Source organism: Musca vetustissima, unplaced genomic scaffold, assembly GCF_032173495.1.
Source record: "Musca vetustissima isolate MV318-11 ecotype Yass unplaced genomic scaffold, APGP_CSIRO_Mvet_v1 utg23410, whole genome shotgun sequence".
Classification (NCBI taxonomy): domain Eukaryota; kingdom Metazoa; phylum Arthropoda; class Insecta; order Diptera; family Muscidae; genus Musca; species Musca vetustissima.
The window spans coordinates 128,732-152,055 of record NW_026877286.1 but is presented as its reverse complement, the minus strand read 5'-3'; positions in this window follow the sequence as shown (position 1 = coordinate 152,055).

The window sequence follows — 23,324 nt, the reverse complement described above, 5'->3', positions numbered from 1 at the left end:
TCTTACACATGATTTTTGTTACATTGACCGAGAACCAATGCTGTTGTTGTTTTTGTTACCACAATAAACTTGTTTTGGAATTTTTCATTTTTTTTTTAATTTGTTGTTAAATACAAAAATTTCATATCTATATAAATAATGATTTTGATTTCACCAAAATATACACTGTTTGCATCACTCGCTTTGAAATTGAATCACTATATTTTTATTTCTTTTAATTTTATATGTTTGTTGTTGATTTTATATGCTCTCAAAATTTAACGATTTCGAACACATTCTATACAAAAAAAAAAAAAAACACCGACATTCAGTCATTGTATCCGTTCGACATTGTGCGTCCAACTAAACAATAAAAGCTTCTAACACGCTTTCTATGAAACGCCGCTGTTGGTCTTTGATTTTCCCAATGCTTTTGCTTGCCGGCTGACAAAAATCTATTGACCCACATGGTGGCGAATGATTGCTGTTATTGTTGTAGTAGTGAATGATTGGGTCGCTCACTGATAGTGGTTGTTTTTTGGTAGGTATCTGTAGTTGCCAGATTTGGCAATTTATTTATTTTTTTACCCTTGACCATATGATGAAGGAGAGTATATGTTTCTCCATCCGTATGTTTTTATAGCACGTAACTTAATTTAGATATATAACAAAGAAAATTGTCCAGCTGTATATTTTGTTCATTGTCTTGGTTGATATATTTTGTTCATTGGCTATGTCATAGCCAATATTATTTATCCAAGGAGATTTATAAAGAATTGAATTTGGAGGGCACATGTCCAAAGAGGAGAAAGATAATATATTATTTTGTAATTCTAAATTTATCAGACATTTTCAGAAAGGAGAAAATATAGATCTTTTAGACAATTTCTATAGTAAGTAAACCATTATGATGACTTTTTTTGAAACCGGACTTCTAGAGGTATTTTATAGAATAAATATCTTCTAAAAGTGTTCTATAAAGACCTTCTAAGATTCTAACCAGTAAAAAACTAAAAATATCTGATAGTCAAAATATGGACTTCATATACTTTAAGAAAATCTTGCAAATATTAATTTATACTAGTAGACTGGTGACATTTATATGGAGAATATCTAAAATATGGACCTATATCGATAATATAAAGTAATAGTAAATTCGGTGGAACAGTTCGGTGAAAACTTATGAGTAAAGCGGGTTACTCCCCAGGGTCGGGTGATATCTCCGAAGCTGTTTTACCTCTACTTTTTCGGTATTCCACGCCCCATACGGCATTGAGATCGAAACGTATACATATGATTGTACTATCATGAGTACTACCTGAGGAATATGGAAATATCCGCCACAAAATCTTCGGCCACATTGTTCGCCACATGAACTGCGGAGATGATCCGTCCAGTAGCCCCCCAAAATTATTGTGGTCACATTTGATAGGATAAATCGTCCACACAGACCATATCTATCTGCGATAAGTTAAAAAGTAGAAATAAGGAAGTTATATCGAAACCTCTGGATCATGGACCGAAAGAGATGAAGATTCTATCCTTACGTTAGTATAGCAACATGATTTCATTGCAGTACAATTTTGATTGCAGAGAATCATCCTAGCCATGATATGATGTATAGAACTCCCATACTCAGGCGTGTCAGGAAGAATCTCCATGATGTAAAGGAGCCTATAATAAGGAGCCTATAGATCAATATGTCTATCGAACAGCTTTAAATAGCGTTAACATTGATGCAATTGCCGACGTGTTAAATGAAAACAGAGTAAATGTTGTTCATCCCTCCCCCCACCTATCGCAGCATAAGAGCGTTGGCTGCCTAGACAAACCAGAATAGTTTTCACTCAATTAGGTTTAGGATGGTGCAAAAAGTCTGCCCACCAGGTTGTACAGACCAGCCAAGCCTACTTACAGCCAGTGAAAGTAGTTGCGTTCCTTGAATTGAATCTGGGTGAATCCAACCGAAAAAGCTATGTTGCTGCGTTGAATTCAGACCGTTCGGTCTCAAATATAGTACCAGCAGGACCCTTTATTCGATTTTTGTGTGTGGGAAGTACCCAAAGGATTGGACTGATGAATCCCATCTTCGGACTTGATTTAGAATTGGTAAAAATATTACTATGTGCAAAGTTTGGGTCAAATCTATATCCCATTAGCTTAATTTTGGATTTATAAAAATTGAAAATGATGTGGGCCGATAATCTCAACATTAAACAGTCATGATTGTAATATTAGGTTGCGCAAATTTATTTCAAATCGGATAGTCCGTTCACGTGATATTATAAAATTAATTTTCAGTGACATTTTGAACATTTTGTGGGAGAGTAATGTGGAGATAGATATAATCCATTTTCAAAAATTTGATTGTTGTTGTTTTATGGTGTTAAAGAAAAATCCTTATTTTTTATGGCGGGCATGAAACTACTCACAGGAACATCAGAATTCGAAAATTCTAACGGTGTTAGAAAGAGTACATATCTGGCTATCGTATGAACTAAGATTATTAACTTTTTATAAAATCAACAAAATGGCGGACCTTTGAAAAAATATTTTTGGAAAATCGCCTATTAAGTCCATTTTGTGATTAAGCGAATGCGGTGACGTGACAAATTTGGTATGCCAGTTTTTCAAAATATTTTTATTTTTCAATATAATCTCCGGAAACTTCTGGGATTTGAACCCTGGTTCCCATGGCATCTGTTGATGTCCGGCGCCTTATTGTTGAAAGGCACCTCCTTATCTTCCTAAGGTTGCACAATATGCAGTTGCATACCATTGAAGAAATATATTTTTTTAAAAAAAATCTGCAAAAGGAATGTTCTGGTGTGATGCCAATATGTTTGAAAATCACACGGTTGAATTTAATTCCAATTTGTGATAGCAATGCGTAATAGACGTAACAACTTATGCAGTAAAGACATTTGTATGCCACATTGCCCATATGCCTGGAAATAAACCATACGAAGTTCGAAACTTCTTAGCCTATCAATGAGAGAGAATAGTTAGTTTCTTCAAAATATTTTTATTTTTCAATATAATCTCCTGAAACTTCAATACACTTAGTCCAACGCTTTTCTAGTAATTCTAAACTAGTTTTCCTCAAGGTCTTCAAAATTTCATTTGAGTTAAAACGTTTGCCAGAAAGGATTTTTTTAGATTTGGGAACAAGTAAAAGTCACAGGGAGCTAAATCAGGAGAGGCATTACTTATTTTATTGGCATATGATCTTCTAGATATTTCCTATAGATTATTATATAAAAGATGTCTACTACATGAAGAGGTTTTGACTGAAAAAATATATATTTTACAGAACATTTATAAAAAATATACTTTGTAGAGATTCAATCCATAGATGACTTATAATATTGTTCTTTATATGAGACAACCTTTCAAAAAGTTTGCTCTTTGTAGGGGAGGTGCCAGAAAGAGTGGGTTCATGATTTCCATCTTCGAACTTTATCAGTATTTGGAAAAATTATAACGATGTATAAAATGATATTAACAACATGTAAGGCATTCGGTATATAAATTCGATATTCAAGTTAAAACATTTTAGTTCATATAATTAGCTTTCATATTGTGGGGTTAAAAACATTCCAAAAGAGATCAATGGCCTTTTAGCTACACAAATCTTCGCACATAAAATATATCTACCTCTATAGGTAAAATTTACATCGAAAAATTCCCTCCATATGTTTTAATGTTTTTATATTTTTACCTTTAGTTCGGAAATGATTCACGTTAAAGTTATTTTCAGTTCCAAATTTATTACTAACAACAAAGTTACTAATCACAGCGATAAAATGTGTCATCTACGGCAAATTAATGAGATTCTTATCAGAGGCCATCGATTAATGGGTAGTACAAGTGCTTTGGTTTATATTAAAATAACGTTTATCATATTTGTAGACCCCATACAAATGAATATTTTATAGGGCATTATAAGCCAATTTTTCAATAGCCATATTATTTTTGATTTAGTAAGAAAAATGTGGATAATCTGTTATTCCAAAATACAGGAAAATTTTGCTATTTTAGACATACGTTTGTTTGTAAATAAAATCGGATCACATAAAAAATATTATTCTTTAGAAGATCCACACATTTTATAGGCCTTAAACAATATCCTTTTAATAATCCACGCCTCTTATAGGCCTTAAACAATATCCTTTTAATAATCCACTCCTCTTATAGGCCTTTAAAAAATATACTTTAAAAAATCCACGCCTCTTATAGGCCTTTAAAAAATATACTTTAAAAAATCCACGCCTCTTATAGGCCTTTAAAAAATATACTTTAAAAAATCCACGCCTCTTATAGGCCTTTAAAAAATATACCACGCCTCTTATAGTGTGCCTTTAAAAAATATACTTTAAAAAATAGCTCTCTATATATTTTTAAAAAATATACTTTAAAAAATCCACGCCTCTTATAGGCCTTTAAAAAATATACGTTAAAAAATCCACGCCTCTTAAAGGCCTTTAAAAAATATACTTTAAAAAATCCACGTCTCTTATAGGCCTTTAAAAAATATACTTTAAAAAATCCACGCCTCTTATAGGCCTTTAAAAAATAAACGCCTCTTATAGCCCTTTAAAAAATAAACGCCTCTTATAGGCCTTTAAAAAATCCACGCCTCTTATATGCCTTTAAAAAATATACTTTAAAAAATCCACGCCTCTTATAGGCCTTTAAAAAATATACTTTAAAAAATTTTATAGGCCTTTAAAAAATATACTTTTAAAAATCCACGCCTCTTATAGGCCTTTAAAAAATATACTTTAAAACATCCACGCCTCTTATATGCCTTTAAAAAATATACTTTAAAAAATCCACGCCTCTTATATGCCTTTAAAAATATACTTTAAAAAATCCACGCCTCTTATAGGCCTTTAAAAAATCCACGCCTATTATAGGCCTTTAAAAACTATTCTTTAAAAAATCCACGCCTACTATAGGCCTTTAAAAATATTCTTTTAATAATCCACGCCTCTTATAAGCCTTTAAAAAATATTCTTTTAATAATCCACGCCTCTTATAGGCCTTTAAAAAATATTCTTTTAATAATCCACGCCTCTTATAGACCCTTAAAAAATATTATTTTAATAATCCACGCCTCTTATAGGCCTTTAAAAAATATTCTTTAAAAAATCCACGCCTTTAATAAGCCATTAGAAAACTTTTTTTTAATAATCCACGCCTCTTATAGGCCTTTAAAAAATAGTCTATAAAAGATCCACGCCTCTTATAGGCTTTTAAAAATATTATTTTAATAGTCCCTGCCTCCTGTAGGCCTAAAAAATATTATTTAAGAAATCCCCGCCACATGTAGAGCTTAAAAATATTCTTTGAGAAATCCACACCTCCTGCAGGCCTTAAAAAATATTCTTTTAATAATCCAATAATCTACAAAAAAACAAATTGTGATTTTGAATCCCCGTACTCACCTCTTCATGATCGGAATCGGCTTTGCCATAAATATCATCATCGCTGGGAAGACGTTCAAATGCTCTCTTTTCTGAACAGCAGCAAGGCATTTTTTATTTTTTACACTCTCTTTATCGTTTATATTTTAAAATAAATTAAAATTTAATTTAATTCAATTAATTTCAAACTGACCCGAGTTCAGTTGTTCGGTTGTTAAATTACCAATAATTTGCTTGCAATCTAATTGTTATCGTGCAAGTTTCAACCGGCTCTTGACTTGTTGTTGGTAGTCAGTTTATTATTATTTATGATATAATATTATTAGAATCTTTTGTTTCAAAAAATTTTCAGCAAATGCACTCAATTAGTTTCAAAATATATTTTTTTTGTTAATTGTCGTTGTTGTTGCTCTTTTTGCGATAAACACATTAATGAATAAGAAGAAAAGAAGTCACAATGAAAGATAGCGCAAAACATCGGACTCAGTGAACTATCTATCTAATGGAGGTAATTTTGTTTGTTTATCTTTAAACATATGTTATATTTTTATCAGAAAACCCATTAATATTTGTGAGGTAGTATCATACCCAGTTGGATAATTTTTCACAATGTTTTTTATTTGCCAATTCAAATATCGGTAGCTAAAATGCAAAAAGGTGTAACTAACAAAAAATAGAAAATTGACTTTTTGAATGAATATTGTGAATGTCAATAAACTACATGTGTTGACAAAGTTTAACACGTCTGAGGTCAAAACAGGAGCTTCTATTAACAAAAAACAAAAAGATGTAACTACAAGTGGGTTTATTTTATAAATGCAAAAAGGCGTAACTAACCAAAAAATCCACGTTTTTACTTAATTGTTATGACTGCTATTAAACTAAATAACTAAATTTGTTAAAAAATATAGTCTATTATTCGTCATATGCAATATCACCCTGCCGGGCACACTTTTTCATTTCACATGACATGTTTATAGTTTTCATTCAAAACAGTTTTTTGCTTCTCCTACACAATTATGTTTTTGTTAGATACGCCTTTTTGCATTTTAGCTAACGATATAAATTTACTTGTTATACCCTACACAACTATGTTGTCAGGGTATTATAGCTTTGTGCAGCCCCAAGAGTTTGTAACGCCGCGCAATATTGGTCCTAGACCCACCTTTAAGTATACCGATATCTCGACTATATGAGTCGATCTAGACATGTGTGTCCGTCCGTTTGTCCATTATAATTTGTAAACACGATACAGGCCACAGTCTGGCCAATGAAGACCCCTATTGTTTTTGATAAAGATCGGTTAATATTTAGGGGATGAAATTGAAAAAAAAACTTTATTTTTTTCACATGGAGAAGGTGACCGGGCCAAGGAATAAGCATGCATGTTTTGATAAAGATTGGTCAATATTTAGCGGGTTAAATGGACCCTAACTTTTGTGTGAAAAATGACAAAATTGTATTCTATAGCATATATATTTACCCCTGAAGGACATAGACCCGACAAGTTGATAGTATATCCAAGGGGAGTGGTTGACCTTTAAATTGATACCAATAAATATCTACAGGCGCTTACGTATTCATATATTATTTAGAAACCAATTACCACAAATATAGCGCTGATCGCTCTGAAATTTTTTATAAGGATTGAGGTATGGTCAAGGACAATGCCTATAATTTTCGATGATTATCATATAATAATTTTGGGATGAAGTGGACCGAAAAGTCGAACATCACAACACAACCCACGTTGAAGGGAATCTGGACAAGCAATTATAAGGACTGTTCTGAATATTAGTAATATTTGTTGTCCTCTAGACGTTCAAGAGGGTGCAAATATCGCAAAATAATGTCCAAGCTCGGAATGGTCGGCCCCGTCCGACTACTCCGCTCACTGGTTTATATATTGAGATGTATGGAAATTTTGTTGTGATTTTGGATCATAGAGTATATTACGCGATAGCTCCATATTGTACCCCATAGAAATAGAGGAGCCATTCTAAGAATTTAAATCCTTGTGCCTGGTCCAAATTTTGAGCTATATCATTCTTTAAAAAATAGATATCGTAACTTACAATTTGCAAAACTAAAATTTAAGGTCTAGGTCACAGTCTTTGTATTGAATATATTATTGTTTTTTTTTTTTCTCGAATGACTGCCCATATTCGTTTAACTAATACCAAATGTACTGAATTTTAATCATTCCGAACATATGAAAAGCAACCAAAGCAACCAACCAAAGTACATGTTTGCAATCAACTAGAATGAGGATTTCCTTGTGTAACATATCGCCCTTCTATCTCAAGATAGTGTGTGGCTTTTACGCCCTCAGTCTTTTGTACAATTATGATATAAATTTTTCTACGATAGAAATGTGTCTCATCGAAATACAAATGCACGTCTTTCTGGCTAGTGTTTATATATAGATTCAGAATCAGCGTAAAATTCTATGACGATTTAAGCATGCCCGTCTGTCTGTTGTAATTACTCTAGCGTCTAAATGAATTGAGATTGATCGCCAAAATTTAGCATAGAGTCTTTTGTCTGAAGGAAGATCAAGTTCTAAGATGGGCTATATCGGTCCACGTATAGGCACAGCTCCCATATAAAGGTACCCCCAATTTTCGGTATTTTCTCGACTGAATTGGCTGTAACTCAGTACTTTCTGTACTTAGTGAGTAGGAAATCTCTCCACAAAAAATTATAAATATAGGTCCATTTTTCGGGTAGCCTCCATATAAAAGTACCCTCCAATTTTCGGTATTTTGGGGTTCTTGAGCGTGGTTTTCAACAGAATTCGTTGTAATTTGGGGTTGCCGCCATATACTCGTATTCCACCATATTCTGTACTAGAAATTGTCCGTTTATATAGTATGGAATTCTAAGACGATTTAGTCGATTTATCCATTGGTACTAGGTTCTGAAACTCAATTTTCTTGGAAAAAAGTATATTTATGAGTTTTATATGCAATTTTTTATTATTATCTTCAAATTACTGATATTTTTCACTTCCATTATAAACAGCAGTCGTTTCATTTTGATATTTTGACGCATTTATATAACAATTTTCAAATATAAATTATGTTCACAAAACTATGTAATTATGACTCTAATCTGACTCTAACTCTAATAAAACCAGTAAGGAAAGTAGTAAAGTCGGACGGGGCCGACTATATGATACCCTTCACCACTTTGAGTATATTCAACAGATGAATCCTAACAAAAGTCGCATTTTTAAAGGACCAGTAAAATGAAATTGGAACCATAAACACGTCATTCTGCAACCGATACTAAATTCTTCATTTGGTCAGATATAGAAGCTATATCTAAATCTGAACCGATTTCAGGAAACTTAACACACATCATTCTAGACCTAATTTGTTACGCTGTGCCAAATTTCGTGCAAATCGAAAGATATATAGGGACTTTGGTGCACCATTTACATTAAATCTGACGAAAGTATATGTGGGAGCTATATATAAATCTGAACCGATTTTCAGGCAACTTTACACACATCATTCTAGACCTAATTTGCTACGCGGTGCCAAATTTCGTGCTTAAATCGACTCAAAAAGTGATTCTATGCATATTCTAAAAAGGAGCCATGGGTCTATCTCGATTATTTTTGCATGTTACAAACATATGCACAAAAACATAATACCCTGTACCAGAAAAAAGAATTTGGTTCAATAACCTCAAAACCTGGGGGCTACCAGAAAAAATTGACCAATATTTATAATTTATAGTGGAGAAATGTGCTACCTAATAAGAACTCGACGTACTAAATTACAGTCAATTTGGTCGAAAAATCCGATCAGAACCCCCAAAATACCAAAAATTTTGGGGAACCGTTATATGGGTACTACCAGAAAAACTAGACCTATATTTATAATTTTTAGTGGAAATATTTGGTACCCAATAAGAACCCAATGTACAAAATTTCAGCGAATTCAGTTATAAAACGAGCCCAAAAACCCGAAAATACCGAAAATTGGGGGTGCCCTTATATGGGGGCTTTCCGAAAAAATGGACCTTTATTTATAATGTTTGGTAGGGAGATTTGCTACCCAATAAGAACACAAAGTACCAAATTTCAGTGAATTCGGTCGAAAAATGCGATCAAAACCCCCAAAATACCGAAAATTGGGGGTAATCTTATATGGGGGCTATCCGAAAAAATGGACCTTTATTTATAATTTGTGGTAGGGAGATTTGCTACCCAATAAGAACTCAATGTACAAAATTTCAGGGAATTCAGTTAAAAAACGCGCTCAAGAACCTCAAAATACCGAAAATTTGGGGGTACCCTTATATGGGGGCTATGCGAAAAAATGGACCGTTATTTACAATTTTTGGTAGGGAGATTTGCTACCCAATAAGAACACAAAGTACCAAATTTCAGCGAATTCGGTCGGAAAATGCGATCAAAACCCCCAAAATACCGAAAATTGGGGGTAATCTTATATGGGGGCTATCCGAAAAAATGGACCTTTATTTATAATTTTTGATAGAGAGATTTGCTACCCAATAAAAACTCAAAGTACCAAATTTCAGCGAATTCAGTTAAAAAACGCGCTCAAGAACCTCAAAATACCGAAAATTTTGGGGTACCCTTATATGGGAGCTATGCCTAAACGTGGACCGATTTTTTTCAATTTCAATAGGGTTCGTCCTTGGGCCAATTAAGTGACCTGTGCCAAATTTCATCCAAATCGGATCATAAATGCGACCTGTACTTTGTTAACAAAAATACATGGACGGACGGACGGACGGACGGACGGACAGACGGACAGACGGACATGCATAAATCGACTCAGAAAGTGATTCTATGCATATTCTCAAAAGGAACCATGGGTCTATCTCGATTATTTTTGCCTGTTACAAACATATGCACAAAGACATAATACCCTGTACCACAGTGTGGTGAAGGGTATAAAAATTAAAATTTCATAAAATTGTAGTGGTATAAAGCTCAAAGTTCCTAGATTTGAATAGATGAAATTTGACACACTATTTGGCCCAAGGACGAATCCTATTGAAATTTAAAACCTATTGAAAAAGAAAATCGGTTCAGATTACCATGAATGAATATATAACAAAGTGTTGAAGGGTATCATATAGTCGACACCGTCCGACTTTACTACTTTTCTTACTGATTTGAAATATGTAGAACTATTTTAGATATTTTGTCCATCATAACCGATTTTAAATTTCCACTTGCAAAAAATTTGATTAGAATCGAAACACAAGTTGTATGTCTGGTTTTGGAAATTGTACCCGTTCATCAATTTACATCGATCACGTTAGGTATACCAACGGTATGTTGTGTTACAAAAGATCAATTAGTGCGTTAGAAGGTTGATCTATATATATATATAATTTTTTTTTTTGGCGAGCCCATACATATGGCATTTACGGCCATGTTATTTTATGATGATCCCCAAACAATGAATGGCATGCATGAATTAATCGTGAAAATTTACAAGATAAACAAATAGAAAGAGAAAATCATTCATATGTTTTGAAAATTTGGATTTCGTCATTTATAAAATTAATTTCAATGTAGAATATAAAAAATATATTTTCATTAATTTAGGAAAATTAAATAATAATTTTCAACATTTGTATTGTTTTCACTGATCACTTAATAGCACATAATAACTTATATATGTATGTACATTAGCATTTCACACACATATATAGATATTTATGTACCAGATTTTTTTTTATATTTATTATTTGATTTTTTTTTCAAAATTTGGCACAAGGTTTAATTACTTTTATGTATTTGAATTTATTTAATACAATATTTTGGGGTTTGTTTTGTTTTATATTTATTTATTATTAATTCGTTTTTATCCGTCGTTTCGCGCGTTTTAAAATCTCGACAACAAATTTTTGTATTTACCCGCTCGCCACGAACTGTTTTCGTCAACTGTTTTGATTTCGAATGTTTTGTGTTTGATTTTTGTATTTGTTATCCATTAGGCAGATGGCGAATTGTGTGTTTGGTCGTTGTCGTCGTCACTACGACGAAATGCAAACAAAAATAAAAGTTCGAGAATCGCTAAAACTTTTACTTTTGTTTGCTGTTTTCCGATTTCTACACAAATCTAACAATGGGGTGCGATATATTTCTCTTGTTGTGGCTTTTTCGCATTCTCTGTTTATTGTTTCTCAACATAGTTTGCCACTTACTACTCATTCATTGTTTGAAATTAATGAGAGTTACAACAACAATAAAAATTATATGTCTATCATATACGCACACGGTGGGGTCAAAGCAATGAAACATATCAGAATGGCAGATTCAGGGTCGTCGATGATCAAGCGCATGTAGGGATTTAATGGTGATATATATAAGTTATTTAACCCTCCACCATAAGGTATAGTCTCTATATAACGGTAAAGACGCAATAGGCCCATATAACGGCACTACCCAATATTCGGTGTTTTTAGAATTTTTGAACCGAATTTAAATTTTTTAGTGTTTATTGGGTAAGCAAATCTTCATACTAAAAAAAATCAATATTGTAAACTTTTTGAAACAGATTTGGTCCATAAACAGCACGTACAAAATTTAATATTTCTATGATTTGGCACATTTTTCAAATCAATTGGCTATATATATTTTTTGTTGTAATTGGCCCCTCCAAAATGTTGGTATCGCGGGGGATTTGGACACGTTTTCAATCAAATTGGCTGTAATTTTACTTTTTTGTACTCATTGGTGAGATAATCATAAATATTGATCCAAGATTCAGGGTAGACCCCATAAACGGTAATCCCAATAATTCGGTATTATATTTTCTAACCAACTTGCCTCTAATTTGATCTTTTTGGTATTAATTGTGCGCCAAACCTATATACCTTATACATACCAAAAATTATTAACGTTTTGGTAAATCCCCCATAGAAAAACCAGATTGTCGACAAGGCCTGATTTTAAAAGTCTATAACATGGCCCCCTTATAAAAGTCCCTATCGATTTTATGCACGTTGCATGTTCAACTCATGATGGAAGGTATACAATGTTCGATGTTGGCCCGAACTTAATGAAGTTTTCACTTGATATTAAATATATTGTAGGTCACTAGATGACATAAACAAATTTTTCTCTCCATATAATATATGAGGAAGGCCTGTAGAGGGTCCTTTGTTTATGACCTGTAGAATAGATGGAATAAAATAAATGTATAAGTTCTATTGAAGACCTGAAGAAGGTCCTCCGAATATATATATATATATATATATAGAAGACTTGCAGAAGGTCTTCTTTCTATGGAAGACCTGGAGAAGGTCTTATGTCTATAGCAGACCCAAAAGAAGGTATTTTGTCTATAGAATGGTTTTTGTGTACAGAAAACCCGACGAAGATCTTCTGTCTATTGAAGACCTGTCGAGGGCCTTCTCACTGTAGAAGAACTGGAGAAGGTATTCTATCTATAGAAGACGTGTTTAGGTCTTCTGTCTATAGAAGACGTGTTTAGGTCTTCTGTCTACAGAAAACTGTTAAGGTATTCTATAGTAAATCTGAAGAAGATTTACTGTCTATAGAAAAAGAATGTCTTCTTGCTATAAAAGGCCTGAAGAAGGTCTTCTGTTTATAAAATATGGGAAGAAAATCTTCGGTACATAGAAGTTCTGTTGAGATATTCTGTTTATAGAAGAATTGTTGAGGTCTTTCGTCTATTGAAGATCTGTTGAGAGTCTTATCTCCTGTTGAAGGTCTTCTGTCTTTAAAAGACTTAAAGAAGTTATTCTGTCTATACCTGAAGAAGGCCTTTTGTGTATAGAAGACCAGTTTACGGCCCTTTTCACATAATAACCTGAGGAGGGTCTTCTATGTATATAGGACCTTAAGGAGGACATTTATCTATAGGATTTATGGTCTTCAGTCTATATAATATCTGTTAAGGTCTTCTGTCTATAGAAGATCTGTTAAGGTCTTCTGTCTATAGAAGATCTGTTAAGGTCTTCCATCTATAAAAGACTTGTCGAGGCCTTCTATCTATAGAAGACTTGTTGAATAAGGTCTTCTGTTTTTAAAATGCCTAAGATGTTTTTCTGCCTATAGAGGACCTGAAGAAGCACATTTACAAGACGCCCAGCACTTCGGAATGTTAATTAATAATCTGTTAAATACAGCTTGTTTATCAAAGCTCCCTGACCTGCAATTTCTCTATATAAAGACTCCCTTCAGCTTGTCTGTAAAGACTCCCTTCAGCTTGTCTGTAAAGACTCCTTCAGCTCGTCTATAAAGACTCCCTTCAGCTTGTCTGTAAAGACTCCCTTCAGCTTGTCTGTAAAGACTCCCTTCAGCTTGTCTGTAAAGACTCCCTTCAGCTCGTCTATAAAGACTCCCTTCAGCTCGTCTATAAAGACTCCCTTCAGCTCGTCTATAAAGACTCACTTCAGCTCGTCTATAAAGACTCCCTTCAGCTCGTCTATAAAGACTCCCTTCAGCTCGTCTATAAAGACTCCCTTCAGCTCGTCTATAAAGACTCCCTTCAGCTCGTCGATCCCTTCAGCTCGTCTATAAAGACTCCCTTCAGCTCGTCGATAAAGACTCCCTTCAGAGACTGCCCTTTAGCTCGTCTATAGAGACTGCCCTTCAGCTCGTCTATAAAGACTCCCTTCAGCTCGTCGATAAAGACTCCCTTCAGCCCCCGTCGATAAAGACTCCCTTCAGCTCCCGTCGATAAAGACTCTATTCAGCTCGTCTATAAAGACTCCCTTCAGCTCGTCTATAAAGACTCCCTTCAGCTCGTCTATAAAGACTCCCTTCAGCTCGTATATAATGACTCCCTTCAGCTCGTCTATAAAGACTCCCTTCAGCTCGTATATTGTGCACCAACTCCATATATATCTTTCGATTTGCTCGAAATTTTGCACAAAGACTCCCTTCAGCTCGTCTATAAAGACTCCCTTCAGCTCGTCTATATTAAACACTCCCTTCAGCTCGTTCATAAAGACTCCTTCAGCTCGTCGATAAAGACTCCCTTCAGCTCGTCTGATTGAGACTCCCTTCAGCTCGTCGTAAATCCCTTCAGCTCGTCGATATATAGCTCCACAACGGACTCCCTTCAGCTCGTTCTAAAAGACTCCCTGTCAGCTCGTCTATATCGCTTAAGTGGATATATTACATATACTTTTTCAGCTCGATATCAAGCAAATTGGGCATCATACCCTTCATGCTCGTCAGATTGACTCAAATTTTGCAGCTCGTACAAAATTGACTACAGTTGCGTTTTCTATAAGTCCCTTCAACCGGATGACCTATAAATATTTGTTTGAAGTCGATTTACACACTTTATGGACAAATCTAGGTAGATTCACATTTAGATAAATATCACATATTTTATTTCATCCAATTTCATGTTAATAGTCCTGTTTAATGTACCCATAGTGGTGAAGGGTATCCTAGTTTTATTAATTAATTTTTCGGCTTAAAAACTCTATAAAGACTACAGACTTCAACTCGTCTATAAAGACTCCCGGCATCAGCTCGTATATAAAGCTCGTCGATAAAGACTCCCTGCTTCAGCTCGTCTATAAAGACTCCCTTCAGCTTGTCTGTAGAGACTCCATCCAGCTCGTCTATAAAGACTCCCTTCAGCTTGTCTGTAGAGACTCCTTGCTTACGTGGTCTATAAAGACTCCCTGCTTCAGCTCGTCTATTAAGACTCCCTTTCCGCTCGTCTATAGAGTCTGTAGAGACTCCATTCAGCTGGGCTACAAATAATACCTTCAGCTCGTCTATAAAGAGTCGATTCAGCTTGGCTATAAAGAATCATTTCAGCTTGTCTATAAAGACTCCCTTCTGGTTGTCTAAAAAGACTCCCTTCAGCTCATCTGTAAAGACTCCTTTCAGCTCGTCCATGAAGACTCCCTTCAACAGCTCGTCTTTAAATACTACCTTCAACAGCTCGTCTATAAAGAATTCCTTCAACAGCTCGTCTTTAAATACTACCTTCAACAGCTCGTCTATAAAGAATTCCTTCAACAGCTCGTCTATAAAGAATTCCTTCAACAGCTCGTCTATAAAGACTCCCTTCAGCTCGTCTATAAAGACTCCCTTCAGCTCGTCTATAAAGACTCCCTTCAGCTCGTCTATAAAGACTCCCTTCAGCTCGTCTATAAAGACTCCTTCCCTCAGCTCGTCTATAAAGACTCCCGGCTCTTCTACAAAGACTCTCTACAGCTTTAGAATTTATAAAGAGTCCCTTCAGCTCGTCTATAAAGACTCCCTTCAGCTCGTCTATAAAGACTACCTTCAGCTGTTAAACGAGCACCCTTGTCTTGCATATTCTCCCCTCTCTCTTGCAATGTCTCTGTATGTTGACCTAAATTAAATGTCTCGCATATTTCAAATCGGAGCACAAGTGTTATTGTTACTTCCGATTTCCATGGCATAACATTTTATACTCGTAAAAGTCACCCTAAGCATATTTTATATCACATTTGAAGTTAGTGTTTTCGCCAATTACGATAACAGCTAAGCGACAGTTAAGAATTACAATGTACATGCTATTAGACAGCTACAATCACCGACAAGGGCTAAAAGTGACGTCATGAAGGGGTCACGAAAAATATGCATTTACATTTCAGCTACTACCCCCATTCAGACGAATATAAATTACACTCATATTATTTTGGTCAGTGAACACAAAAGATTTATAAATTTAATTATAGAATCTGTTAAAAATTATTCTCGAAACTTCAGATTCTATTTTTCTCTATTTTTCTATTTTCCAATTTATTCTATTTATTTAGAAACGAGAAGAAAATTAAATACATTCTCATTTAATAGACAAATACTCCAACATTTTATATTTAGAATATTTTAGAAATATGTACAAAATTTTCAAAATTTAATATTTAATATTAATTATTATATTTCAAAATATTATTTATAATATCATATATTCCATAGAATATTAATTTATTTTGTTTATTTAAATTCTACTTACCCCTTTCAAACGAACATAAAATACTGTCATATCGTTTTAGCCAGTTAACACATTTAACTTAAAATAGTATTTTGAATATTATTTTCAAAATAATAGATATATAAATAATAAATTATTTTTTTATAAAAATCATTTAACATTTATTTGTTATTGTTATTTTTTTTTTTAATTTTCTTCACCCACTTTTTCCGAAGACGTTTACTTTGCTAATTACTTAAGCACACCACAACACGGCTCAGAAGCTACAAACTTATTCTTTACAAAATTTCAATGAGTAGTTGTAATATTTTTCAGGTTGGTAGCCACTTCAAGCTCTGTTAGTATTTGGAAAACGCTTGATTGTGTGTTTTCATCTGCTCAGTTGGGCTGAGAAGTTAATTTGAAAAACATTTTTTGCTAAAAGCACGTTCGTTGATAGTTGCTGAGAATGGAAATATCCAGTAATGAGGCATAGAGAGCTTAATAAGGCATATTATAAATAATGAACCCCAATATATATGGTTTGAAAATTATGGTTCAAGGTGGTTACATTTCGAGTTTCATTAATGTTGAATACATTAATATGAAAATGTTGAACCATTAGCAAATATGAAGATTTTCTTTTACATTTTCTATCAAGCCTACCTGCAGCGAAAATCATTCGAATCGCCTACAAAAAATTCAATCAGCTTCAGTTCGCGTATATGAAGGTGCAGCCCTGCATTCACATTCTCCCTCAACTTCAACGGATCAATAAAGCTTCGCTCATCAATAAAGACTCCATTCAGTGTCTACAAATTCCATTCAACTATAGCATCTATAAAGATTTCCTTTAGCTCCATATAAAATATATAAAAGTCTCCTTCCCTTCAACATCTCTATACAGACTCTCTTAAGCTAGTTTATAAATATTCCCTTCAGCTCCTTATAAAGACCCAGTTCATCTCGTATATTAAGACTCTCTTTAGTTCGCCCATAAAAATTCTTTTCAGTTCGTCTCAATACACTCCCTTCAGATCAACGCGTCTATAAAGACTGCCTTCAGCTCGTCCACAAAGACTGCATTCGGTTCGTCTATAAAGGCTCCACTTCTATCCTCCAAAACGATTCTTCTCAGCCTATTCTAAACGACTGCCTTCAATCCTTCTATAAAGGCTCCACTTCAGCCTGCTACAGCTCGTCTACAAAAATTCCCTTCAACTTGTCTATAAAAACTTCCTGCTTCAGCTCGCATATAAAGATCAGCTCGTCTATAAAGCTCTTCTACACAGGCTTCCTCCAATTCGTCCATAAAAATGCATTTTAGATCGTCTAAAAAAACTCCCGTCAGATCAGCGCATCTATAACGACTAATCAGCTCGTCTATAAAGACTGCATTCAACTCCTCCACAATGGCTCTTTTCAGTTCGTCTCCCTGCTTCAGCTCGTCTATAAAGTCCCTACAGTTTTCTTATACCCTCCACCATAGTATGGAGGGTGTATTAATTTTGTTTTGTTTGTAACTCACCGAAAAAATCATATATATATATATATAATCCCTATAAAGTATATAGCCATGTCCGTCTGTCTGGTGTAATCACTCTAGCGTCTAAACGAATTGAGGTAGATCGCCAAAATTTTGCGTAGAGTCTTTTGTCTGCAGGCAGGTCAAGTTCGAAGATGGGATATATCGGTCCCATTTAGGCATAGCTCCCATATAAGGGTACCCCCCCAATTTTCGGTATTTTGGGGTTCTTGAGCGCGTTTTTCAACCGAATTCTCTGAAATTCTACATTGGGTTCTTATTGGGTACCAAATATCTCCACTAAAAATTATAAATATCGGTCCACTTTTTCTAGGTTCCAAATCTCTCCACAAAAAATTATGAATATTTGCCCCCTTTTTGGGGTAAGGGGACTACCCCAAAAACCCCCTGTTTTATACCCTTCATCACACTGTGGTACAGGGTATTATGTCTTTGTGCATATGTTTGTAACAGACAAAAGGAAACGAGATAGACACATGGTTCCTTTTGAGAATATGCATAGAATCACTTTTTAAGTCGATTTATGCATGTCTGTCCATCCGTCCGTCCGTCCGTCGATGTTAAATTGTAAACAAAGTACAGGTTGCATTTATGATCCGAATTGGATGAAATTTGGCATTGGTCACTTATTTAGCCCAAGGACCCTATTGAAATTGAGAAAAATTGGTTCAGATTTAGATATAGCTCCCATATATATTTTCGTCCGATAAAAGGTAAATGGTGGACCAAAGCCCCTGTATATCTTTCGATTTGCACGAAATTTGGCACAGCATACTGAATTGAGTATAGAATGATGTGTGGTAAGTTTCGTGAAAATCGGTTCAGATTTAGATGTAGCTCCCATATATATTTTCGTCCGATTTTATTTAAATGCTGCACCAAAGACCCTATATATCTTTCGATTTGCACGAAATTTGGCATAGCGTACTGAATTGATGCTGGAATGATGTGTGTTGAGTTTCGTGAAAATCGGTTCAAATCTAGATATACATATTTTCGTCCGATTTAATATAAATAATGTACCAAAGTTCTTATGCTGCATAGCGTACTGAATTTAATCCAGAATGATGTGTGCCAAGTTTCCTGAAAATCGTTTAATTGATGCACCAAGGAACCAATATATGGCTGATAGGAACAAAACGTACTGAAATTAGTATAACCTAAACTGTGACAAGTTTCGTTGAAATCGGTTCATATTTGGATATAGCTTCCATATACATTTTCGTCCGATTTTAAGTAAATTGGGCATCAAATTCCTCATGTTAGACATATTGACATCAAATTTTACACAACGTTCAAAATCTTCCAATTTCATGATAATAGTCCTGTTGGGTAGTCCATTATGGGTAGGTGAAGGGTATCATATAGAACGTAAGGTTCGATAATGTTCTTTAGCCCGCATTTAGACCTAGCCCCTGTGTGGAGGTTCCCGAAGGAGTGAACCTATATTCCCCATCTGCAAACTTGAACTAAGATTGGAAGAAATAATAAGATGGCCAAAGTTTGGATGAAATCTAAATTTGTTGAAACGGATTTGGTCCAATGAAACATGGGGTCTAGAACCAATACTTCGATGGGCCACATTTTCACCGTGTTAAAGTGTATACACCCTCACTAGTCATAAGGCTGAGGGTATAATTATCCATTAAAAATTTCTGAAATTTTTATTATGGTTTACATAATCCCTTTTTAGGAATGTCGGTATAGGTCCACTTTTTGGTATGTTCCCTATATTTTCATTTCTAGTACCTGTCAGTATATCTATGGTGGAGGGTATCCACCATAGCTTTTAACGCTTTTTCACTTGTTATAATTAAAAATATTATTAATTTATAAATATATATTTTTGTTTTTTATTATTAAATTCAATTTGTTTGTATTTTATACATAGTAATAATAATATTAAATAAGAAATTTCACTTTTTTCAATATACGTTTGAAAAATAATATATATTGTACATATTCGTTGATATGTTGATGTAATAAAAATATTAAGAACTATATAATTGCTTATACATATATAAAAAATATTAAGAAAGCTCATTTGTATGTACATGGGTGATTGATGAAGACCTTCTCTATTAATAGGAAGTTTTAAATTTCTTATAATAAATATATTCTTATATTTCTTATATATAGAAAGACCTACCATTTTTGTTTAATTATATATAAAAACATTAATATGTTTTAAGATCATTTGATGGTCATCTAATAAAAGAATGGCTTTATAATCCTAATAAATTATTTTTTAGATCTTATGAAAATACCATTCAGGACATCCTCAAATGGAATACTTTATATTATAAAGTATATATACCTATAATTAAGATATAAGGTAAGTATATAAAATATATAATGTATCTACATAATCTTTATTAATTTTTTATGCAAATATGTAAATCTAAAATGTATTTTTTTATTAATTTTGAGTCATATCATAGACTTTGTAATAAATGTGTTTATATCTTATATTTCGATGTAATGCAATGTTTTTGTTTTTTAATATATATGTGTATATAATAATATATTAAAATGTGAAAAACAATAAATTTTTAAAAATAGTAAACATTTTTTTTTATTTCAATTGTTTTGAATTCAAAGAAATTTATTAGTTTTTCCATTTGTTGAACTAATTCAAATCAAATTTTAAATATAGTTTTAAAACTAAAATTATTTACACTGATTACTCAAAAAGTAATTTAAAAATGTACAAAAAATAATACAAAATTAATTTTTAAAGTAAAAAATAAAATACATTATACACATTGAAGGGTTTTTTGTGTTTTAAATAAAATTAATTTTAATTATAAGAACAAAATATATGTATTGGAACTCCTGAACGAGTTTTGAGAACTATTTGAATTTGATACGATTTTTTATCATTAAGGTAAATTACTACCTTATAATATTAATTATAAAATGTTTATATACATTATTAAATTTATATATTTAAAATTAATATATCCTTAACTAATATTTCATTTTATTTCAAAATACATTTGAATTTTTCATTGTATTGCCTTTAACATTATTTACAGTGTTGTTTTATACAAATTTAATTTGTTACAAATATAGGCTTGAATTCACAATAGATTTTATTTCATTTTTTAAATATTTTTAAATTTTATACGTCCATTTTTTTACATTTAAGAATATTTTCTGTGGGAACATTGGGAACAAACAGATGGGGGAGACAATAAAAGGAAAAGAGAGATAGAAAATAGATTAGAATTTCATTAAGTTATTGCCAAAATATTATTAAAAATAGATGAGTATTTTTAGAAGTTTAAACAAAAATCGTTAAACTTCTTAAAGATGAAATTTTGAGGTTATGTTTTGAAGTAATGAAATGGGATGAAGAAAGAGATGATAGATGATAATTAAAGAGAAATATTGGAATTGGTTGTAGTTTCCTAAAGTGGAATACAATAATGGATCAGTGTAAAATATTTTAATAAAGGAATATAATAAAAATATTATTTATTATTTAAGTCTTGTAATTCAAATATTATTAAATTGTATATTTAACTGAGATCCAGTATTGCATTTTGATATTGTTTATTTTTAAAATTGTAATGTTCTTGACATGTTCTTGATATTTTATCGATTATACGCTGCTTAGACATTACTTGAAATAATCCACGCATTTTGTTAGTAGTAATAGTAATAGGTTTTGCTAGTTTTCTTGGTCGACCAATCATTTTGGTCATTTTTGTATGTATTTGTAAATAATTGCAATTAATATCCAATGAATTCAATCTGAAGGTAAAATTATTTTTGAAATTATAATTAAGTGCTAAAAAAATTGGGAAGAGAGAAAAACTACATATTTGTTGTTTTCGTGGTGGTTGTGTTTCTTAAAAGCCCAGATATATATCAATAAATAAAGCTCTAGATTGCCCAGAATACAAATTTAGAAGTAAATTGTTCAAAAAACTATGTTTAAGGCCTTGAAACAATTATTTAAAAAATCCTGGCTCTACTTGAGTCATTGATATCTGGTCGACCCAATGAGTATTAGGTTTAGACTCCACGTCCTTGCCAAGTCGGCTATTTATTGCCATAAATAAGCAATATTATGGTCATCTTCATGTCCTTCACTCGTATCAAACCTATGGATTCAAACACATTTACGAAAACACCAGAACTAAAAACAAAGTAACTGCTCGAACAAGGTATCTTCTATTGTAACAAAAAAATGAGAGTTCACTCGCATCGACGACATCACTTCGGTTTTAATTGACATAAACTGCAATTTGATGAGACAAAGTGAATCCCAACTCAGCCTTAATGAAGCTAAGAGAGAATGCCAGCCGACATATACCCCCTATGGTGGACAAACAATAAAATGCTGATTTCACCTTCATCAGCCCATTACCCTCCAGCCAATAGTGGCCGCCAAGTATGCCTGTTGATGGCGTGGGTTCTATCAAAGAGAAAATTGTTGGATGTACATCAACATTAGCCAATAGGCCGATGCTTCTGAACCGGACGGGCATTAAGGTGGTAGGACTCATGAGTAGGTGTTCCCTAGACACTTTGGGATCGTCGCATCAAGCTCCCATAAGTGTAAAATCCTATGATGCATTGGACAGAAAGTCATTTCGGAGGGCAATATGTTTTAATATGTAAACGATATATCAATAAGGACAACCTATTGATCGGCGAAAAGGAATTCCTTTGGGTCAAGAATCACCTACAAATCGTGAGGATATATGAGAGATAATAATTGGGTTTGTAAAGCAAATAAACCAGCTGCGTACCATTGTTGCAAGAAATAGCTTAGGCTGCGTTCTCACAAGTATCGGTAGTGGACAATAATACAACATGAAAGACGCCATCCGAAAGATGAAAGTCGTACCTATTGGTAAGTTTTCATAGCAATCTTCAAGCAACAAATCAGTCTTCGGTCTCGCATGTTTCGGCGATTAATGAAAGTAGGACCTGCTGGAATGTCTTCACAGCAACCTTAAGGGTCTCACACAAAGGATATTGATATGATACTCGACAGATGATCACAGAAACCCAAGGAGAAGTCATCATTGACAAACCCCAATGGTGGATCTGCGACAGCAATTGGTTACTATTTGAACGTCAACAGAAGATAATTTTCCTCAATAACGAAATTCATCAACAACGGTTACAATTCGATGTGATTGCCTTGTACAAAGGGGATAAGGTCATCAACTGTGGGAAAATAAATTTGCTGTCTACTATACACGTCAGGATGGATCGTTTTGGTTTTTACGTCCGCTCTTTTGAAACTGTACCACATGCAGATGTTAGCCATGAAACATAAATGCTTTGATTGAGTCCTTAAACATTATTCTAAAAAGGTACGCTCTTTTTGATTAAAATTATAAATTTAAAATATTCCTGCTCTTTTTGAGTCTCTAATAAAATAATTGAAAAAAATCAACGTTCTGTTTGGGTCTTTAA